Source organism: Schistocerca nitens, chromosome 9 (assembly GCF_023898315.1).
Source record: "Schistocerca nitens isolate TAMUIC-IGC-003100 chromosome 9, iqSchNite1.1, whole genome shotgun sequence".
NCBI classification, from domain to species: Eukaryota; Metazoa; Arthropoda; class Insecta; order Orthoptera; family Acrididae; genus Schistocerca; species Schistocerca nitens.
The window spans coordinates 502,504,268-502,521,926 of NC_064622.1; the positions used below are offsets into that span (position 1 = coordinate 502,504,268).

Here is a 17,659-nt window from a genome sequence, read left to right on the forward strand (position 1 = left end):
TGTCAGTTCTGGTATAATATATTTGTCCAATGAATACCAGTTTATCATCTGCATTTCTTCTTGGTGTAGCAATTTTAATGGCCGGTAGTGTAGTTAACTCAGGTTGGTTCTCTTATATGCTATCTTTGTAGTGTGCGTTTTGCGAGACAGAAATAAATAGCTATTTTGAAGCAACGTTTTGTATTCTTCCTCAATAAATACGTATATGGCGAGTTCCCAACAGTATGTCGTTCTCCTGTATGAAAATGGCCGGCGAATCGCAAGTGCGCAATTTGTTCGACGATTCCAGAGAAAGGCGATGGAAAACTTTCCCGCTGTCCCGATTTGGCGTAAAGTATTTTCCACCTGTTTTCGGACGTGAAGTGGTTGGTAGGACGTCGTGGGAAGCTGATGTTTGGATCACTGTGGAGATTTGTGACTGTATGTTTCTGTACAAAAAATTCTACCAGTATTCAAAATTGTTTTAATTCGCAGACAGTCAAGAGGCATACCTACTGCAGAGCTACTTCCATACGTGAAGCACAATTCATAGACTACATATTTACGAGGGTGCAAAAGTGGTAACACGAACGTTTAACTCGCCTGGAGCAGTATTATCCAAACTTTCTAGACATATAGCTTACGATCCCGACGAAATAATGGGTTTGTGTGGGGAGGGGGAAGATGGGAGATTAGATACGGCCGGTTAGAGCGGAGTTGAGGAGACGACAAAACTTGTTGACATCAAGGAGGGTGAATGGTAACCCACCGGATGACAATTCATCTATAGCATACGTGTAGCATGTGTGCAACGATTTCAGCCAGACACGTTGCGCATACACACACGCAGGAACGGCACGAGTAAGGTAGCATGTGGGTCTAGCGGTGGCCAAATGGTGACTCGGGTAACAGACGATAATGACAGGGCTGGTGCCGTTGGGGGTGGACGGCGTGGGAAATAGGGTTGCGCGATGACGGGTGATCAGACACTATGTCTCGCCTTGTCGCAGTTTTTATGGCGATGCTGGTTGTCAGGCCGATACTAGTGAAGACAATTTCAACTCCTAGAACCAACAACGCCTCGTAATTCTGTCACAGGCGCATGGTTAGTGTGTGCTGTTTAGTAATTACAAATAAAACTTATTTATTGAAGAATGATTCTAATGTGTGTTAATTAACATTTATATTTGTTAAGAAATATGGAATTTATACAAAAACTGGAACCAGCAACTACGCAACTCCCAGATTTTTACATTATGCAGTCAGGCACCAGAGTTGTTTATGACGCAGGGAAATGATCTGGTCTTCAAAGATGATTCTTTCGAGTCTTTTTTGAGAATCGCTTCGTACTATTTTAGCATACTTCTGTCGTACAAAAATCGAAGAAGGCCGACCAATAAGGTCCATTAACAAAAATTACGGCGTCTTGTTTATTGGTGTCAACACGACATTACAATGATTTTAACGTTACACATTTCGTAATTCTTTTTCGCATTGTAAAATTCAAAACATGGTACACCAGCCATTGTCGCACTGTTTCAGCTATAACGGAATTCCTTCTTCATTGCCTCATTGCTAATAAATCAAAATTCTATGTAAGTCTGCAGGCTTTTGTCACTGAAGTTGAAATTTTCTGGGTTATTAGGCCGCGTCATGTTTCTTCTAATGCTAGCAGTACCTTCAGTGTCCTCCACTGCTTTCCTTTATCCTCTTATTGCCCTTCTCACTTCCTCCTTCCTGTTCCGCTCACCTCCTGCACTGAGCACCTGCTGCCGTATCCCACTGTGGTGATGGGACACGCGGCTGGTTTTAACGACAGGCTGGCCAGTACGTTGCTTTCCGTTCACTCTGTTTCTGGAGTCGAATGAAATGACCGAGTGACCAAGTATGAGGGCTACATCAGTTCCACGAGATTTTCTACTAAGCCTCCGTGTAGGGGACTTTTACTTACGTGCTGCTTCTTCAGTTTTTCCGGTTATACGTGTACGACTGTTATTTGCATAGTTGTTCATACATGAGACATTAGTGCGACTACCATTTTTTTCTTTACATACAAATAACGTATCTTAGTTCAAGGGTAGATACAAGTTTCGTAAACAAAACTTTTATTTATCCTTGAACTGAAACACGAATGTTTCGTAGTTCTAGCAGTAAATATTTATTTGGTTCGTTTTAAAAGCTTAATAAACTAGCTGCATTGTAAATTTATTATTAAATAAATGATCTATTTCTTAATTTATTGAAGGTCAGTGTATCTCCAGTTTGCACACATCTCCGGTAAGTCTCTTTCGGGAAATTGTTTGGTGACTTAATCCCTTCCTTTTTAACCGTGTACCGAGGCATCTTGGCAGTATTTTTCCACGTAAAATATTTCAAAAAATGGTTCAAATGGCTCTGAGCACTATGCGACGTAACTTCTGAGGTCATCAGTCGCCTAGAACTTAGAACTAATTAAACCTCAATAAACTGAGGACATCACACACATCCATGCCCGAGGCAGGATTCGAACCTGCGACCGTAGCGGTCGCTCGGCTCCAGACTGTAGCGCCTAGAGCCGCACGGCCACTCCCGCCGGCCGTAAAATATTTCTCACCATTCGTTAATTTCTTATGAGTGGTTAGTAAGTCCAGTATTCGTCTAGACGAATGTTTAGAAACAGCCTAAACACGAGTCAGACTGGTCGGCAGATCTAAGCCTACAGACTGATTTCACCTGAAAAAAATTGTAGGAATTTATGCGCAAACCTACAACGGATTGTAAAGGTTTTTCCCGCAGACTGGTATGAGGCGAGAGAAATGTATGAATGACCCAAACGATACATTGAACTATAACCGACCGAATAGATTTTCACTCGGTGGTTCGCGCAAACTACCTTCGGTTAAAAGACAATGAATTAATGACTCAAACTGACAGGTAAAGTTACAACCACCGAATGTGCCGACTGTTTTCCGAGAACTGGTTGTAGACGTGAGCCACGTGCACTGGGAAGGAGCATGCGCGCGACAGTGGCGCCGGCGCTTCCGTGGCGACTCGCTGCACAAGAAACAAGAGACTGCGGGCGCAGCCAGACGGCAACGGCGGCAGCGTCAGGACGCCGCGCCGACAATCTCCCACTGGCGGGCCCGTGGTCCCCCCCCCCCCCCCTCGCAAACCACAGTCGGAACCCCCCTCCCCCTAAGAGCGCCACTCCTCTGATCGTAGCCGCGTTTTAATCGCACCAATTATGCTCGCATCGTCTCCCAAGTTGTATAAACGAATCGGGAAGTGGCCGGAACACAGGGAAGTCTGACGGCGCCAGCTCGAGGCTACAGTCAGGATGGGGCACTGGTGTCCAGTCCGATCTGGCGCTGTGTTCTTGTGGGCGTCCACTGTCGTGCTGGAGCACAATTTCCGTTGGATTCGGAATACATCCTCGACGATGACACCACCACTACTCCAAACATCGTCACGAGTTTGCCAGCAGAAGCGGTTCCCTTATTTTCTCCTTTCCTGCTCAGGGCGAGTGCTGCCACCCCAGACACTGCCCTTCTGTTTGCGACTCAAAGTGACGCACCGACCTTTCGCCACCTGGAACGATGTGTGACAGAAGTCTATTACCCTCAAACTTCTCCAACAGTTCAGTTGAAATGCCTTTTTTTTTCGAATGTTGTTGACTGTCATGTGCATTTGCAGAACCAACCCACCGTGACCAGCGTTTGAATATCTAACAGTCCTAATCATTGCACATGCTTGCAATGCTCACCGACAGCTGCAGGGGCAAATAGTGAGCTGTGATGCGCCGATCTGTTTGGCATCAATAGTGCCACCTGCGGGAGTGTGGTGTCTGCGGCAGTGGCTGTGGCAGGCCGCCAGCCCCGAAGGAGGCAGACGTACTGTAGCCCAGTTTCTGTACCTGCTGACGTTTTAATTCACTCTACCAGTTGCCAATGCTTCCATCAAATGCGTCATTCCCAAACAATATATATATAAATGGCAGTTTAAAAAGGCGGGCGGTATTATTTATCCCACGAGAGTCGTATTTGGCTTCTTGTGCATTCAATTTCGATTAAAACGACTTATGTGCGTACCGTTTGTCCAACGCTTACCAGTTAAGTAGACTGAATCCCTATTGTTGTAGATGTGGCAAAAGGTGCAAGTGAAATAGGTGATTCTCCCACTTCAAATCCTCCATTTTCCTATTCAAACGCACATTTTGTCAGCTGGTGCGCTAACTGAAGAAACAAACCTATCTGTCAACCACACTACCATACCCTTTCATATCGTTGGTAACTCCGTCTAATTTATTGCTCTCTACATCGGAATCAATAAAGAAGCCCCGCCGCACTCTGACAAAACATCTCTTCTAAGCCATGCTGACAATTCAATGCACAAAAGCAATTGGATTCTTTTTCGAAAGTTGCGCACAACGCTAAGAAAATAATTACAATATTCTGTTATAGTTTGTTACTCGTGTAGAATGTGCATAGGTCTTTCTTGTGATATTCCACACTTCTGTAATAGCCGCTTTCTTTTTCGTGGTTTCCACGTGGGCTCAGAATTTTGGCAAACCCTTCGCATGGATACTTGGCGTGAGAAGTAGCGTCACAAGAGGATTCAGCGGTCCGTACCGATATTTAAAAAGTGTAGCATGAGAATGTAACAAGTGACCGCTGTTGTGGTGGCCGTTTATAGCTCACAGGCAGGCGCCACAGATTGTGTTCATCCCGCACTGGTGATGTCGGTGCTCTCTTAGGAACGCACACAGTTCCGCGTATTTCCTTGCTATTTCCCCGGGTCGAGAGCTCGCTTCTAGGCCGCACCGAGCTCTAATCTGCGTTTACTAGCGGGACTCTGCTCAGCAAGTGACGGTTTCTCAAGTCCTCGCTTCGCAATGTGCCTCTGGTGTTACGCACGGTGGTCGGTAACGGTACGGACAGACCGACCGCTAAGGCTGCTTCCGCACTCACACCACGCAGGCGCCTTGAGGCCCAGACTGCGGTGGCCACGTCTCACCACCACCGTCACACCAGCTCCGCTTCCTTAAAGAATTCAGCTCCAACATCTACAACACGAAACGTCTGAATACTTCACAAATGAATTGATGAGATAAAACATTCGACGTTAAGCATGTAAAGCCTCTATGAACGAAGACGCAAAACTTATATTGGTTTTCTCTCTCAGGTGGTTATAAAAAACTTTCCCTAACACGTTATAACACGGAAACTAATTACCATACTAGTGTCAAAATTGGCTGCATAAATGTCCAGACTATGGGTGCATCATGACTTCCATGTGTCACAGTGCCGCCGTCCAGTTCCAACTTTGTCCACCAGGTGCCGTGATCAGTCATCGCGATTCACGGTCTCGCACACCTGACCAGTCGCAATGCACTTGCTGATGTGTCAACATGAACTTGGACACAAGTAGCAGGGTATTATTGGTGAAGCTCTGTTATCAAAACAGCAGCAGTGCTGCAGCTGCACTTCCAGAATATCGCCGCCTGAAATGACTACGGAAAGGTCCTCCATCTCCACCTGCTGTGCGGAGTATGATGAAGTTCCAATCAACTGGAGAACTGGGCGGGGCGTCGCTGAGTGAAGAGGTTGACGACCGGTTGCACCGCACGTGGTCGATGAAATGGCTGTCGCTATGGCAGACAACGCTGCGCGCAGTTCCCGATCGTCAGGCAGTGCACGTGCTGTGTTCACGACAGTTGAACATCCCGTGGTCCACTGTGCGGCAGGTGCTTCGAACCATTATCAAATGGAATCCGTAGAAGATCCATATGGTACAGCAGCTTGCACCACAGGACACAGAAGGACGAGTTGATTTCGCTCTACACTTTCTCGCTCTCACTTGATCTAAAGTCTAGCACATCAAGAGAGGCAGCCAGTATACCTAGGGCATGGTTCGTTGTGCTGTGCAGAATGCAACTCTGAGCCCCTTTTGTAGCAGTAATGGTACCGGTATGTAATGCTATGATGTACCTTAGCAGCACATAAATAGTGTTTCAGTTGAATTGATTCTGCGATGTTTCTCTTCCCCGTGTCCTTGACATCAGTGCTATCAAGTTTGGCACTCGTACGGTTATTAGTTTCCGTGTTAAACAGCGAAAGTTTAATCATGAAAAAAAAAATGGTTCAAATGGCTCTCAGCACTATAGGACTTAACTGCTGAGGTCGTCAGTCCCCTAGAACTTAGAACTACTTAAATCTAACTAACCTAACGACATCACAAACCTCCATTCCCGAGGCAGGATTCGAACCTGCGACCGTAGCAGTCGCGCGGTTCCGCACTGAAGCGCCTAGAACCGCTCGGCCATACCGGCAGGCGTTTAATTATAACCACGCGGTAGTTTCGGGGTATTCACCCACGTCACTTAATAATAAAACAAGTGAAAAACAAAACTTGAGCAAATAGTGCATAAACAAGTCAATAAAATTATTCTGGGTTTGAGGCCGCATTGTCATCTGTAAAATTCCGACGTTAGCAAACCCTGAGGAAGGCGCCTTGCCACAGCCGCCGAAACGTCGGAATTTTACAGTTGACAATGCGACCTCAAATCCAGAAGAATTTTATTGACTGTGACAATGGCCACGGAAGCCTACGTTTGCAATGTATAAACAACTAACATTTAGTAAGTGATAAAATGTTTTCGTTTCATTACTTTGTGGAGCTGTAAGCCAGAAAAAGTTTAAAAAATGTTTGAAATTACGTTCACAGTTTGTTGCTAGTCGCCAAGTGCTCCCATTCTCGAATACTGGATGAATGTAGTGTGGGTAATAACGCGCGCCGATAGTCAGGTTGCCGCGAGACGAACAGTTTCTAACTGTAATGTTTGCCCTATTAACGTGAAATTATACCTCTCAATGAGCTGATTCTAGCAGCATTTTAAACTTTTAAATTCGGTTAATAATTAAAGTGAAACAAACATTTGTCCCCCCCCCCCTCACAGGAAGACAGGGGAGCTGCCACTGGTTTGGGGGTGAGCTTTTCATCCGTTTAGTGATTTAGTGATTTAGATGCCTGTATTTCTCAGGACCCTGCTACGTAATGTGTTTGCCGTGACATTAATTACACTTCAGGGGCAATGTTTCCGAATGGTTTTCACAAGTGTCAATGGATGCGAGTGTTTTCATCTCGAGTTACTCCATTTCGTTTCAGCGATTTTCATTCAGTTCAGTAAATATATATCCCTTGTTGTAAGATAACCCAGAAACCCCTTCCGCCAATGTTGTTATTCCCGCAAACCTTGCGACAGAACCTTTGGTAGGACTGTTCGGAAACGATAGGAGGAAACACCAGAGTTGCTGACAGTGAGTCAGACCTGGATGGCAGTCGAAATAGCTCAATGGTTTAGGAGACTGCTTGCCGTAACTAGGAAGTCCGCGTTCGAGAACTCTAGTGGCACAAATTTTCATTTCTGACGACGTACTCATATGTGTAATTATCAAAATACCAAATGCGAGATTAGTCAACACTTGAACGTTGGTAAAAGCCAAATACGTAACAGGGGAAGGGGGGGGGGGGGGGGGGGAATGACTGACAAATTAGTTTTCTTACTTGAAAAGTAACTCAAAGGGGAAAAAATGAGTTTGTTACTGACTTTTCGCAACAGTTGAAAACGTCTTTATGCATCTCGACATGACATCCTCCCTGTGTATACACATGATGATCACTTTCGACGACGTCGACCTCCGAAATTACTACATTCTTTACTACACTAATGTAAAGTGGAGCGATCTCCCCTCTGTACTGTGTGTTCCGAGCAAAATTAAACTCTCGAAACGTCAACAAGGACACATCAAAACAGTGTGAAGTCTACCACCAGTTTCTCTGGTGATACACGATCTGTAGTGCTGCGCAGTGTCGCCAAAAACTTCCCTGGCTTGTATCAATTTCGCGGATATTGTATTACGTTTTTTTACCACACTTACACGTTGCTCCTAAAGAAACGTGAAACATAGGTCGTATGAAACAAACAGTATTGCAAAATACATAAAAACTGTCACTGCCGTAATAAAGAGAAGAATCAGTCTTACTATAACGGACACTATGTAACGATATCTGCCCTACTTCTCAATCCACAATCTTATACAACTCACACGCAAGGACGAGACGACGTTATGGCAGTCAGACATCCAATACACGCTGAGGTACGCAGCCGACCATGTCGGGGCATCCGCAACAAACTGGGCGGGAGTACACTCCCCCCCCCCCCCCCCCCGCCTACTTTCTGTATACAACGAAAGATTACGCTGCCGGTTTCTGATCAATAAGTCTAATTTGAATGTGGGTTGTTTATGAGATGGTAGCGTTATTCCTCGTTCTTGACGGATAAGTATCTACCGACATAGGTCTGAATTCAACAGCAGCAAAATCGTGACCCATCGGTACAACGGTTTATCGCCTGGGATTATTACTGTTCGTTTTGGCGGAATCCCTGACATTTGGAAATGGAATCTATGGGGCCACGATGGACGTACTCAACACCATGTAGTGTCTCCGTGGTCCCGAACGACCAGCGTCCGAGAGGCAAGATGTATGTTTCGCTCGGAAGTGTAGGATTGTAAAGCCCTTAGTCAGGAACTGGGACCGAGAGAGATGGTGCAGTATTTAGGACACTGGACTCGCATTCGGGAGGACGACGTTTGAAACCAGCGACAGGCCATCCTGATTTAGGTTTCCCGCGATTTCCATAAATCGCTTCAGGTAAATGCCAGGATCGTTGCTTTGGAAGGGCACGGCCGACTTCCTTACCTAATCCGAGGGGACCGACAACCACGCTGAACCGACAGAACCAACAGACACACCAACCGACCGGGAACTCTTATCACTGGTGCAGCTTCTCTCGACGTGGCAGCACAGAGTGGTCCGCCGATCACTGGACACAGGACAGACACCAAGAGGTCTTTTCACACGAGTGCCGCCGCCGAGTACAGCTTCACGACGGACGTATCCAGCGTCTGGAGGTTCCTATGGTACCGAAAGTTTGCAGACTGTACTTGTCATCAGCTAAAGCTCAGCACGTGGCATATTCGTATGGGAGTGCCACTGGAGAAACACGCTATCGCCTCTGCTCCGCATAGCCAGCCATAATTTGGACAGACGCCTGCGATGTGATAACAGCAACGACTGTGCCGTATCGTCGACGTCTTCGTGAAGTTACCTCCCACAGAGATACCGCAAGACGACACGCTGACCCCAGTGTCATGAGAGAGCCCGCATCTCGTGGTCGTGCGGTAGCGTTCTCGCTTCCCACGCCCGGGTTCCCGGGTTCGATTCCCGGCGGGGTCAGGGATTTTCTCTGCCTCGTGATGGCTGGGTGTTGTGTGCTGTCCTTAGGTTAGTCAGGTTTAAGTAGTTCTAAGTTCTAGGGGACTGATGACCATAGCTGTTAAGTCCCATAGTGCTCAGAGCCATTTGAACCATTTTGAACCAGTGTCATGAGACGCCTCAGTGCTTGGGGTGTTCGACTGTCGCCCAGACCTCTGGTTACGCGTTACCGAGAGACTTAAGACGCCACCGCTACATTCATGAAATCCGCCACATGGTGGAAACTGAATGGAATGTATCCGCATGTATCATACAAGGTCAGTTTGAGTCGACGTGGTACCTCTGTGTTCTAAGTTTCGCAACTTGCATACCACCGAACAGCTTGCAAATTTAATCGTGGATTGTTCTCCTGTGCTGTATACGCCGCAGTTTTAATGGCCAACAACAAGAATAAACATCTCTCAACGCTGTCATTTCAAAACTGTAGTGCCAGTTAAGGTAATTGCTAGGCCTTGGTCTGTTGTTCAGTGGCACTGTTAACTAAGATTTCCAAACAAACACGCCATAACGTCCAGTCGGCAACGGTCTGGCGGCGCAGTCCCGGCTGTCTCGGGAAAGAGGACAGCACACGGTGACCGCGAGCCAACAGCACGCACGCCCTGCTGATGATCTGTTAATTGTGGCTCTTGCTGGCAATTTGCTCCGGTGAGCCCGGGCACTCGACACAAGAAACCTTGTGAACTATAGCTAGCAGGAGCGACACGTGGAAGGTACGGCGGCAGCATTGAAGCATTGATCTTACGACTGGGGAGCTTCCACGCCCCTACAGTAGAAGAACTACTCTTAAGAATATGATAAACGTGGGCGAGTTCGCAGACAACAGTTTTCAGTGTCAACAGCCCAGTATTCAGTTCTGGTTTCCTTCACTGGCGATCGATAAAAGCACTCCGTCTTCAGGCCACAAGTGGCCCATCGGGACCATCGGACCGCCGTGTCATCCTCAGGTAAGGATGCGGATAGGAGGGGCGTGTGGTCAGCACACCGCTCTCCCGGTCGTTGAGACGGTTTTCTTTGACCGGAGCAGCTACTATTCGGTCGAGTAGCTCCTCAATTGGCATCACGAGGCTGAGTGCAACCCGAAAAAATGGCACCAGCGCATGGAGGCCTTGATGGTCACCCATCCAAGTGCCGGCCACGCCCGACAGCGCTTAACTTCGGTGATCTCACGGGAACCGGTGTATCCACTGCGGCAAGGCCGTTGCCTGGCGATCGATAGCCGTGACAATATACGCGCTGTTTGCTCATTATCCAGTTCTGTGTGCTTTCCCTGGCTGTCGTAAACAGTGACACCATACTGGTTGAATCACCTGAAGCTAGAACAGTTAATGCTGCGAAAATTGAAAGTGCTACTGATGTGCGGTTTTCGCAGAATAGATTAGCAGTCAGGGCCTAGTATTGTTAGCCAATGAACAGATTGTAATAATATTTAGAAAGTGTATTTTTGTGCAAACATGAGATCTTTTACGTGAGGCAATGCCTACTGATATTAACAGACTAAAAGTAGAGCAAATTACAGTGTCAGTGGTGAAACTTCCTGGCAGATTAAAACTGTGTGCCGGACCGAGACTCGAACTCGGGACCTTTGCCTTTCGCGGGCGAGTGCTCTACCATCTGAGCTACCCAAGCACGACTCACGCTCCGTCCTCACAGCTTTACTTGCGCCAGTACCTCATCTCGTGCTTTCCAAACTTCACAGAAGCTGTTCTGCAAACCTGGCTAAGCCATGTCTCCGTAATATCTCTTCTTCAAGGAGTGTTAGTTCTGCAGGGTTCGCAGAAGAGCTTCTGTGAAGTTTGGAAAGTACTAGACGAGGTACTGGCGTAAGTAAAGCTGTGAGGACGGAGCTTGAGTCGCGCTTGGGTAGCTCAGCTGGTAGAGCACTTGCCCGTGTAAGGCAAAGGTCCCGAGTTCGAGTCTCGGTCCAACACACAGTTTTAATCTGCCAGGAAGTTTCATATCAGCGCACACTCCGCTGCAGAGTGAAAATCTCATTCTAATGTCAGTGGGGTTTGTTACAGTATTCTAGTGCGAGTAGTTTACGAGATATCTTATCTGGAAAAGTTTCCACCTCGACACTTTTTTGTGCAATTAAACGTGTGTAGTTGCTAGGTATGATGTTACATCTGCTTACAGTCTGCTTGTGTGTCCTTGAGTGCATTGCGATTTTCCAGTCAATGTGTGTGAGTCCAAGCAGTAGGTGGTGACTGGACGACTCATTTACCACTGCAGAACAAGCCGACGTGATAATGGTCTATGGAGAGTGTGGGAAGCATGCATGCAGTTCATTGTTGCACGTTGTATACGGCAAGATATCCCGACAGACGTCAGCCACCCCGGCAATTACTTAACCTGTTCCACCAGTAACGTCAAAGTCGCCAGTATAACACCTAGAAAACGTAACAGGAGGAAACAAGTCACCACAGAAGAGGGCGAAATTAACGTCCTCGCTGTTGTTGCAGTTGATGCGCACGTTAGCTCTCGCGTAATGGCACGAGGAAGCGGCACGAGCCATGCAAGTGTCCAACGCATTCTCCATCGACATAGGTTCCAACCCTTTCACATCTCTCCCTCAACAGCTGCATGGAAACTATTATGAGAACCGTGTTATGTATTTGAGCATTAAGGCGGGATACTCTATATGTATCACGTATCTTGTTTAGTGCTGAAGCCACATTTACCAATCATGGCCAGGTAAAGCGCCGAACTGTGTAAAGGACATCGTCTATACAACTACACGGCTTCCAGGGGGCAACAAAAATTTGGTTTTCCGTGTTCTATACAATTAGTGACGCAATATAAAAATCTGAAATGCTGTCATTTTCTTATCATTAACATTTGTGATCTTATGCTTAGCACAGTAAGACAGGTAATGCAGTTAGGAAGTGGTTGCACGCCTCGAGTAAGGGTAACTCAGCCCGCCCGGTTAGGTGTGCGCGGTCTAACGCACTGCTTTCCGAGCGGGAAGGCGTGCCGGTCCCCTGCACGAATCCGCCCGGCGGATTTTTTTTTTTTTTTTTAAATGTGGAACGCTTCACGACTTTGCGTGTCATCCTTGCGCAGGGGCCATGCTAATCTTCTCTGTGGTTGGTTTTTAAGGCGGTTTTCCATCTGCCTCGGCGAATGCGGGCTGGTTGCCTTTATTCCGCCTCAATTACACTATGTCGGCGATTGCTGCGCAAACACTTTCTCCAAGTATGCATACACAATAATTGCAACGCACACATTGGGGTTACACTCGTCTGGTGTGAGACGTTACCGGTTACAGGTTAGACTGGGGACCAAACCGCAGAATAACCCTGGGTTCGGTGTGGGGCGGAGGTGGGGTGAGTGGACTGCTGTAGCCTGCTGTGGGGTCGTGAAGCAGTGAGGGCTACGGCGGGGACGCTCTGTCGTTCCTAGGTCCCCAGTTCCCTACAATACAATACAATACAATACAAGGGTAACTAAAGTCGCGCAATTTACTCACACTATTACTTTGTCGTCCGTAAAGCAGTCGTCGACCCGAAGACTGTGCTTTTACTGACCTCTGTCCTGTTGGAGGTGGTATGCCGTTGCCTTATTCTGGCTTTATCATCCAGGATTTGAGAATGAGAACACTTAACAACTCCCAACAAACTGTACACACAATTTCGAACCTTTGCAAAACTTTCTATCGCTGACACCTCCCATGCAAAATGATGAAACAAAGAAACTTCGTACAACAAAAGTTCAGCATCATACGTGACGTTTTAATTTATTACTTCCGCACTAGACTCTACCGGCAACTCATTTTACAGACAGTATCCACATACACCACCGAAAGTACCTGCAAAATTATGTCACTGTAGAGGAGACAGTTCAGGAGATATGGCGTCATAAAGAACGAGATGCGTGAAGAATAACGGAGCACAAAATTATCGAAACTATAGTCAAGCAGTGCTCGATAACACCCAGCAGTGGGTGGGTGGGGGTGGGGTGTTATTCCTGAAAGATCTATACTATACTATACTACCAGTTCTTCCAACTGCAGATACTTCAGTACAACAGTTTTTGACTCTGCTGTCTATTCTAATTTTGATTCCAATGCAATTGCTGCATGTCATTTTTATTTTTGAAGTCTCAGAAAAACCGGTTGCACCTGAATATGTTTTATTTACGGCTCTATGTTTATGCTAAATCTGAGAACAATTGCTTCACTCCTTGTGACTGAGGCGCTAAACTGGGACTGGACAAGCAGTTGTCTGGAGGGGGGGGGGGGAAGAGGGGGAGGGAGGGGTGGATCCTGCCCTGTCCTGTTCAGCTCCTGGCTCGCCCTTCACTGGCCGCGGAGTCACGTGTCGTGTCGTCGCCCGACACACGGAATGCGCAACTTTTTTGCGACGTTGGCACTCCTGACAGCACCTAAATCCGTCAGCGATGACGCACGGGGTGGGCTGAGCAGCCGCGCTGCCAAGCAATCACACCTCAAGGTTCGTCCCGCTTCACAAATACCCGTTTACCTTATTTTTACTCCGACAGGTAGCTGCTTTAGCGCATTCATTTACAGGCCGCCTTGCCGTAACATTGAGTGCCACTCCGCCACTCACTGCGGTCCGATTGTAGGGAGGGGGTGGGGGGGGAGGGGGGAGGGGGGGAGGGGGGGAGAGAGAGAGAGAGAGAGAGAGAGAGAGAGAGAGAGAGAGAGAGAAGTGAACAGCGCGCAACACTGCACCTCGCGTTCCTGTAAGAGTCACGGCATTCACATTAAACAGCTTGCTGGAGGCGAAAACAGTCTCGGAAACCGATTTTCGACGACGTGCCGACATGCTGGGTCTGTCGGTCATTTAGTTTTGCTGCTCTTGCAGTGGCCATGTGCAGATGGGATTACTGTATACATAAGGGGCCTGTTACGCATTAACAGGCGAACCTCATATTCAGTAATCTATTTTACTAGCCCTATGAAAAATCTCTTTCCGCGAGTGACCCGTTTTACAGGAAAGCTGTCCGGATACGAACTGTTACCACCAATTGCGTCCAAATTTATGGTATACGTAGGACTTGACCAGAAACGAAAGGGACAGTTGGGGACTTCAGATGCCCAAGCGTATAGGAAAAATAATAGCACTCTTAGCGCGGGTCGGGCAAATCTTGACGCATTTACGATAATCTGAGGATCGTGTGGTCAAGTTCACACGCAGAAACTATTTTGTCTTTCACGTTACGTACAACGCAAATAAATTTAATAATGCTGAATATATTGTACTTTTTAATGGAGAAAAATTTCGTATTTGCAAATAAATTTACAGAGAGCGATGTTGATGCGTATGCGTGAACTTCATACATGAAGTTAGATGCTTTTTATATTTTACAGTTGACTATTTTACTCGTGCTGGAGCGATATTCACCGTAAAAACAAGAGATGCAATAATTTTCTCGTCACTGTCCTCACGATGTAAACGCCATGTTTTTACAATTACATCGTTGTTTTACAGATTTTTGAGAAAAGAAAATATGATTTCCATTCATAACAGGTTCTCTCTCATCGCAGTCTGGCAACAAACCATGCGCAATGCATCATTTCGCTAAATATTAGTGAAAATAGTTCGTGATGTACAGTGGAATGTACTTTCACGCAGTCTTCTCGGGATGTGGTTATTTTTCTCTTTCTATGAGAGGAGGGCAGGTTCTGAGCTTCCTGATTAAATTCTTTACCTGGCGTTAAAAAACATACATCGCAGGTTTGCACTAGCGAAGTGCAACTGAGGAGAAACCTATCTTGGAAATTTATTTGCGAATCAAAATCTCCTGTGCCTTTCATTTTCGTGCGTTTTAAGAAAAAATTTAGTACAACATATTGAGCATTATTACAGTTTATTATGTAACGCAAAAGTTGGAAATAAAGTTTCTCGAGCGGTTCTAGGCGCTATAGTCTGGAACCGCGCGGCCGCTACGATCGCCGGTTCGAATCCTGCCTCGGGCATGGATGTGTGTGATGTCCTTAGGTTAGTTAGGTTTAAGTAATTCTAAGTTCTAGGGGACTGATGACCTCAGATGTTAAGTCCCATAGTGCTGAGAGCCATTTGAGCCATTTTTTGAAATAAAGTTTCTGCACAAGAATTCGCTCTCACGACCCTCTGATTACCGTTCTGCAGTCTTCCCGCTGCGCCAAACGCTGCTTGGGAACTATGCTAACATAAATGGGTCACGCCTCTCGCAACCAGAGCTGAAAGTGCTGTTTTTTTTTTCTGAACGCTTGACCACCTGCAGCTCGCGCTTCTGTCACTTTCGTATCTGCCCGAGCGCTGCACACACCAGAATACGGACGGCGACGACGAGTGGGAGCTGGGATCTGAGCCCTCGTGGGTAGGGTCAGGCCATTAGTACGTTGTTATAATTAGCAAGGATGTCTGTGAACGTGTACTGAAGAGGAGGGGAACGTCGTTCGAGAACAGGTGGTTAAAAATCTTATCCATAGAAATTAGTGCGCGCAAAACTATAGTGTCACACTATTATTGAGATAGAGTGGAACAATATGTTTACTGTTTCCATTCACAACTTACGTAGTTCCATGACGCGTTTCAGACGCTTAAACCTCCCATTGTGTTGTGACTTTGGGGTAGCCTGCGGCACATGGCTCATTTTTTGTGGAGGTCTCTGATTGAGTGGATGAACGAAAATATAGATGTACTATTAACAGCACCTGCACTGGTCAAAGGGTCCTTTGCTACGTTACGTTACATACACCATATCACACTTCGTAAATACAATTTTCAAAAAAAAAAAAAAAAAATCTCAGAGCAATGTGAAGAACTTAGTACTGCATATTTCTGTTCATCCATGCAACCTGTTTTTCTGGGGGTTGCGTACCCCTTAACTTTCTCGTCGACAAAGTAAATTTTTTACGATATAGAGAACTTGGAAGAGTGCCAGAGATTTATTTCACGGACGTAAAATTTTTATTTCAATTTTTCGTGTTGGTAATTGAAATACGAACGACACCAGTGCAGTTTTTGGTGGGAAAAGCAATGTCATTGACTGTTTCAAGCATTTCGAGGCTGCGGCAACCGTTCTCGACAACTGAATCGCTCGCAGCCAGTTCGACAAGCATGTAGTGCCTTCGCCCGCTAATAGTGGCGATGGTAGTGCTAAACAGATATGCGTACGCTCAAATCTCATGCTTAATTTGAGGTGATGTATACTGAAGTGTTCGATACCACTTTTTCTTGTATGTGTGTTTCTAGGTATCGCCTGCTTCATTTGAGCTGTAAAGTCAATTGATTTCGATACCATATTTTTTGTAGTTCGACATGATGACGTCATGGCTAAAAGCAGACGGATGGTATCCCATGCTTCAGTTATAAATAATTTTCGCTGCATTATATCACATGTCGGAGTACCCTCAAAGTTTTTTTTAGAAAAAAAAACAGTGGAAATATCAGTTAAAAATAGTTCTAGTGGCCACAGAGTATTTTATGTCAAGTTTACGAAGAATCTGTGACCACTCTAAGTGCTTTTTCTTTCCTATTTTTTCGTTCATACTCTGAAAGACCTCCACAGAACTATGAGCCATGTACTGAAATGGTGTTTTGTTTTTCCTCTCCTACTAAGACTGTGCCACAGAATACCATTTACTGCAAACTCTTAACCCAACACATGTGACTGGAAGGCAGCTTGGAAATAAAAAGTGGCCCCTAACAGTAAACCAGTTGCTTCATTCGAACATTTACGCACACCAACATCCTGGAGATCTGGTTCAAATGGCTCTGATCACTATGGGACTTAACATCTGGGGTCATCAGTCCCCTAGAACTTGGAACTAGTTAAACCTAACCAACCTAAGGACATCACACACATCCATGCCCGTGGCAGGATTCGAACCTGCGACCGTAGCGGTCGCGCGGTTCCAGACTCTAGCGCCTAGAACCGCTCGGCGACCCCGGCCGGCTGGAGATCTGGCATGGCTACACAAGATACAACTAAGTAAATAAAGACAGACACCTATTCCCGTGCACAGTTACCAAATGTTTTATCACCACCCACTGATAGTGTACGAGAGCTATGCTACGAGAAGAGAGGCTGGGAATACCTGTTTACAGATAAGCTAGGTAAGGAGAATATATATATATCCGTTTACGTCATTTAATTGAAGAGCAGCACATTTCATCATTATGTATAATAATGATGAAATGTTCTGCTCTTTGATTAAATGACACATGGATAACTGCTTATCGTGAGCCCAATATTACTTCTTTTCCTTCAGTCCAGGCGCAATCATTTCGTCTGCATTAACCCATTTTTTTTGTTTAACAAGCAGGAATCAATCTGACAACTGAAACGCGATAGAACGTTTACAAGCAGCTAAAATCTGTAGTGGTTGCTTAAAACCGGCAGATACATTCACATTTCC

General features: G+C 46.1%; 1 protein-coding gene and 2 pseudogenes across 2 annotated transcripts in view; all 3 read right to left on the bottom strand.

Moving 5' to 3' along the window:
• Positions 1 to 17,659, bottom strand: part of LOC126203670 (proline dehydrogenase 1, mitochondrial-like) — a 297,265-nt gene that overhangs the window by 109,257 nt on the left and 170,349 nt on the right. The gene's annotated exons all lie outside the window — the stretch shown is intronic.
• Positions 10,380 to 10,497, bottom strand: LOC126204677 (5S ribosomal RNA; annotated as a pseudogene).
• On the bottom strand, positions 12,310 to 12,422 carry LOC126204726 (U6 spliceosomal RNA; annotated as a pseudogene).